This window comes from Cyprinus carpio, chromosome A3, assembly GCF_018340385.1.
Source record: "Cyprinus carpio isolate SPL01 chromosome A3, ASM1834038v1, whole genome shotgun sequence".
Taxonomy (NCBI): Eukaryota; Metazoa; Chordata; class Actinopteri; order Cypriniformes; family Cyprinidae; genus Cyprinus; species Cyprinus carpio.
Genome location: NC_056574.1, coordinates 29,584,284 through 29,590,586, shown reverse-complemented (window position 1 = coordinate 29,590,586; position 6,303 = coordinate 29,584,284). Strand labels below are relative to the sequence as shown.

Below are 6,303 nucleotides of genomic sequence, written 5' to 3'. Positions count from 1 at the left end.
TAGGAACATTTTCACGAAGAAGTCACGTTCCATCAGTAAGGTTTAAATAACAGACTGTGTAGAAATTTGTTAAGGCAATATTAAACTGTAATGGGAAAAAAATCTAGACTGGGTCTACAAGCGTTTGAAATATTTTGGGAATGAACAAATTAAAATGTACTATACTAAAGTACTATAGACTGATATTAAAATAGTTTGCTGTGTTTAAAGAATGGTATTGTTGGGAAGCATATTGACTTATATAAGTAGTACTGTTTTGGACTTTTGCAAACTTTATACTTTTTAAGACATTTAAAATGAAAGTTTTTAAAAATCTCTCTTAAACTTACACTGTGTAAAAATTGCGAATGTTGTTATGTGTCATCTAAAACATTAAAGGGGTCATATGATGCGAGTTCACATTTTCCTTTCTCTTTGGAGTGTTACAAGCTCATGGTGAATAAAAAGATCTGTGAAGTTGCAAAGACTAAAGTCTCAAATCCAAAGACATATTCTTTATAAAAGTTGAGACTCATCCACGCCCCCCAAAACGGCTCGTTCTAACACACTCCCACATATCTACGTCAGTATGTGGGAAGATTTGCATAACACCGCCTAAATGTTCACGCAAAGAAAGGAGGCGCAGTGTTGCCAACTTGGCGACTTTGTCGCTAGATTTAGCAACTTTTCAGACCCCTTTAGTGACTATTTTTCCAAAAAGCAACTAGCGACAAATCTAGCAACTTTTGGACAAACCTTAGCGACTCTCTAAATGTCATCAGTACTGTCCTGTGTGAGCACGAGGTCTTGCTTCCCTCTGAGCGGCTGCTTTGTTCAGTGAGTGACTGACTGAAAGACGAGCAGTGCATTCCATTGACAGCACAGCAGCTGACAGTGAATGAACTGCGCATGTGCACCCTATGATGCCACGGACCAATCATTTACCAGCTTCTTCTTTGTATTAAATTTGAAAAATTATTTTGACCATTTATTCTTATCATGCGATTATATTGATAATATATACTTATATTAAAACAGTTTGTGAACATGGATTAGGGGAAAAAACAGCTTAACAGCTTTTAAGTGCCGACATCACACAGAATGCAAATACAACGTGAAGACATCATTCAAGATTCAAGATTCAAGAACTTTATTGTCATATGTAGCCTACTATAGTACAGTTAAATTCTTACTTTGCTTACTCCTCTCGAGAATGACAGGGTATAATGGGAACAAATATAACTTACACAGGCAATACAAAGTGTGTAAAAAATATAGAAAATACAGTAAAGTAAGTAAAAATATAAATAATAATAAAAAAAAGAAAGTGACGAAAGAGAAAGAAAAGGAAAAGAGAACCCGTATGCTAATTAGAAAAAAAACTGTCAATAAAAAATTCTTCACAGAATAAATGTGCAGTGCAAGTAGCAATAAAGTGACAAATTGTAAAGTGTCAAGTGGTGATAAAGTGTCAGTGTATGCGTTATGAGTGTATTAAGGTCCAGCAGGTATAGTGCAGAGTGCCATTAAACAGGCTGAGTTTATGCTGATGATACAGGTGGAAGTGGCAGTGGGTTTTGACTATTTGTCAGTCTAATGGCCTGGGGGTGTAAACTGTTCTGGAGTCTGGATGTTCTGGCTGCAGTGCTCCGGTACTGCTTGCCAGACTTCATGAGGGTGAAGAAATTGTGGATGGGATGGGTGGTGTCCTTGATGATGTTGCAAGCCCATTCGCAGGTCGTTTTTTTGTATATGTCCTGTAGTGAGGGGAGATCAGTCCCTGTGATTTTCTAGGCCAGATTTATCACCCTCTGTAAAGCCTTTCTATCCTGTGTTGTGCTGTTGCCAAACTACACAGCAATGCAGCAAGTTAACACACTCTCCACAGCGCTTCTGTAGAAGTTATGGAGAATCTGTGATGACTTGCCAAATTTCCTCAGGAAGTACATTCTTTGATTGGCCTTACTTACTAGTTTCTTTGTAATTCCTGTCCATTTGAGGTCCTCACAGATGTGTGCACCCAGGAACTTATAGCTGCAAGTTAAAGACGCTGTGTGTTTCACTGTAAAAGCGAAACTACTTAGTTTTTGCCTTCCAAAAGAAAACACGACTAGAAATCATGTTTATATCAAATTTATAATAGGTTTTATGTTTTTGTCATATGACAATATGTTAAGAGGTGTAACATTTCCATCACATGCTCGAGGTATTTGGCCAATCACAACGCGCTGGATAGCTGGCCAATCACAGCACACCTTGCTTTTTCAGAGAGATGAGCCTTGTGAAAATCGACGCGTTTCAGAAAGGTGGGGCATAGAGGAGAAACAATAATGTACAGTATGTGGAAAATAATGTGTTTTTTTAACCTTAAACCGCATAAACACATTTCATTACACCAAATACACGAAATAATGTTCTTTTTAGCAACATCATATGACCCCTTTAAAGCTATTTATGTGCTGCGCTAAAAACAGGTTGGTCATGAGCAAGCCCTCCCCCCCCCCCCCAAAAAGGCTTACTTATAGCTGTGTCTGGTTTAAGAGAAAGTATTTAAAGTGTTTATTTTCTTGAGCTGTGACTGCAAACTGTCTGTACACAAGCACATGGTATTAAAGATTTAGCTAAAGCTCAAGTGCCTCCTTGTACTCTTCTTCCACACATGTAACTTTAGTATCTGTTTATGTGTTTATCTCCGTCTCTCTTAGTGTTTCCCATGTGTGTTTTTTGGCATGCTGGAGTTTATGGAGTATGTCTGTATCATCGGTTTCACACAGAGCAGATGTGATTTATCGCAGCCTGATCTACTCCACTCAGCACCTCATGTTGGCCTTGTGTGTGTGTGAGGCAGTGTGTGTATGAATAATTTAATTACACCAACATGAGTCACTAAAGAGTTTCTAACAGTTAATGTCATATTTTCTCCCCACTAATATGGCCTTGACCGTGACGACAGAATGCAGTTATTGTTTTTCCACAAACATTCCAGTTAAATTCTGATCTTGCTCCTGAAAGCATATATATTCCACACAAAGGCTTTAAGATCTATTGTTCAAGAACAAATGAGAAGAGCAAAACCAAGATAGACAGAGATACATAGACATGAAGGGAGAGGTGGAGTTCTTGGTGGACATCATGTCCCCTTTGCTTTGTTGTAAATAAACAGGAAAACCTTCAAGGTGTTTGGAAACTATGGCAATATGAGACCATTATGCAATCGCAGGGTCTCCATAGGAGTACAGCAATAATACAGCTTCAGATGCATTCACTGGTTTATAAAAGCTTCCTGAAATACAAAACAATCAGACCTATGTCCAGTCATGCGATCTGTATATCTCACAGAAGTTGATACGGAACTTTCATTTCCTGTTCTCTAAAAATTTCAAGACAGAAGAAAATAATCACAAAAGAGCTAGCTAAAGATTCATTTGTGCAAAATATGTCAGATGCACATGTGACTACTGCTGCATTGTGAGTGACTGTGTGTCACATCGTCATGACAGCCACATCTGACATCATCAATACAAACCTGTCCAAACACTAGCTTGGGAGAAGTGACAAGGTCAAAGGTCATGATGAAGTTAAACTGTTCTGGTGTTTAGTTGAAGGGACAAAAGCGAGTCACACTTAACATATAAAAACACTGAATATGATTTTATCCCAAGCAACAACTTGGGATCCTACCTCAGACACCAAGGGAAAAATTCGGCCTCTCTGTTTGTAATCGTAACAGGCTCTCACACTTGATCAACAGGCCAATTGTCCCACAGTTTTCTAGAAAAAACTAAATTTTAGTCTAATCTGTTTAGATCAGTAATCCTGCCTTCTGATCTGACCTCTGACCTTTCGTGATCTGCTCATGGAAGACCCATTCACTAGCGGGACTGATGTGAACCAGTGAGTCAGAACGAAACTCTCTCACCCAAAAGTCCCTGAATACATATAAAGACTATATACTTCCAGTGAGTAGTGAGAGAAACTTGGCAGGTTGTTTAATAAATTTCAGTTTATCTTTAGTAGTTTATGGTTTATAACTATAATGCTTTCTCAGAGTCATTTGCACATTTTCCAAGGCTTGCTAACTTAAGTCCCTAAAATTCAAAGACATTCAACATTTGGATGAAAAGAAATATTAACAAATGTTAATTCAGTATTAATATTCTAAACAAAGTTTATTTATTAAATCGATCAACAGGCTCCCAGAACATCAAAAGTGTAAACATGTTTTACTTTAGTTGTAGAGAGGTTGTAACAATGAATGTATTCGATATGACAGATGTTAAAGGTTTTTGAATCATATTTTATATCATTGCAGAAATGTTCTGAGATGTTTAATATGGCTTCTTATATAGTTTTTGTTTGTTTGTTTATTTATTCTCATGGTATTTTCTAGGGTTCCCTCTTTTTTATTCTAGTTAAACTTTAGGTCTCCCACACTTTAATGTTTTTTGTTTTGTTTTGTTTTTATATTTTTTACAGAAGGCTTAAAGTCTAAAAACAATGCTTGGCAAATACATTACAGATTATTTTAAGGCTTCTCTTAGAAAACCTACCATGTCTTTTTGCAACATTTCCAGATCACTTTATATTATAAATGTGTTTGCAGTTCGATTCAGTTCACATATTTGTATAGCACTTTTCACAATACAAATTTTTTCAAAGCAGATTTGTAGAAAATGCATGTTTCCGATGTTACAGTAAAGAAGCCAGAAGTGACTGAGTCAAGATAAACTAACAATATTGCAAATGTGACATTGCAAAATAACATTTGTTTTAAAACATTGTTGTGCAATATACACTATATTTGCAATGTAACATGGTGACAATGTTTGTGCTCGCTGATCACACAATACCTGAATCACAAGTGTTGGGCAGCAGAATGTCAGTAGAGATGCACATCAGGGTAACAGCTGTACAGTCTGTGAGAGTATACGAGACAAATAACGTCAGTCTCGGAAGGTCTGTGACAGGAGGTTATTTGAGGCTCAGTGTCACACAAATATGCACAGAGATAAACATACAGTACTCTCTCTCTCTCTCTCGCTCTCTCTCACACACACACACACACACACACACACATCTGCGGAAGAACGCACATATTCACACACCCAAACTATGCACAAGCTCACACACAATAGATCAGATCTTTATCTGTACCGGCAGCACACACTGTCTTCCTGTTATCTTATTTAAGGCCTTGTGGAGTGTGCTCATGCGTTTGTGTGTATGAAGCTATTTGTACAAGCTTGATTAAACAGTTTGAGCTGTGTCTGACTGTACAGGTCTAGCAAATAGATGTCTTTTATCCACATTCTCTGAAACCAGTTTAAAAGGGTGATCATGTAAAGCATCTTGTGTGCTTTTACCACACTAAAGAGTTTGTCTGCACTGAAAAAACAGTATATTTCCTGAGATTTGTTCCAGTTCTCACCTCTAATGTAGAGTGCAGTTTATGTTTTTTATCTTACAAATCTTTGTCATCCTCCTCCAAAATGCACCATGTGACTCTACTCTACATTTCAAGTCTTATGAAACCACATGAAAACTCAAACAGAACGGAAGTTGCATTTTACTGAAATTTTTCATTATAATTTAAATATTTTTTTCGTTTAAATATAAATGTTATATAATATACTTATAGATGTACATTTTGTACTGTTTGTATTTAGATATAAGTTTTGCTTCACACACTTGTTTCACAAACTTTTCTTAGCTGTTAGCATGATCAGTTCCTTTCATCAATTCTTTGAATTTCAGACATATTTTTAACATCAGCAGTTCTGGGCAGAGCATGACACTATCCAGAATTTGGCTTTACTGCCATTGAAAAGTGCTGTGGGTTTGTGGACAACCTGTGCGTGTGTTTATGAGTGTTGTGTTAGCAGGCGAATGGAGACTAAATCATGAAGAGGGAGGGTGCAAACTCTTCTCTCTGTTAGCATCTGTGAGATTTATCTGCTCTTAGTGCTTTAACTCTTGCAAATATGGATGCTGAGTGCCTGTACATCATGCTTTTGCCTTTATAGCACCTTCACTTAAGTGTGCTTGGAGGAAAATGAGTGCACTAGCAGAGAGGAATATGCCTTCTCATCCTCTCTGTCATAGGGGTATCTTTCAGTATGTGACCTTTTATGGTTGATACATTTTAGAGTGATTTTTATTTGCAAATATTTTTGCTTTGGCTTCAGTAATAATTGCTAGAGTAATACTGAAGCACATAATATTTCAGTGATTGCTTTGCTCTTTCAGAAAAAATACATCTTGCTTTTAGAGTAATAAAAAACGTAGGAAAGAGAGGAAATGGATTAAATAATTTATAATTTCCAT

The 6,303-nt window shown here is 36.9% G+C and overlaps 1 long non-coding RNA gene across 1 annotated transcript in view; it reads right to left on the bottom strand.

The window, feature by feature from the left end:
• LOC122138047 overlaps positions 1–4,961 on the bottom strand; it is a 43,502-nt gene extending 38,541 nt beyond the window's left edge. Inside the window, exon 1 of the long non-coding RNA XR_006155280.1 lies at positions 4,830–4,961. This is a non-coding gene — a long non-coding RNA (uncharacterized LOC122138047). The remainder of the gene's footprint in view (positions 1–4,829) is intronic.
• Between the last annotated feature and the right edge of the window lie 1,342 nt (positions 4,962–6,303).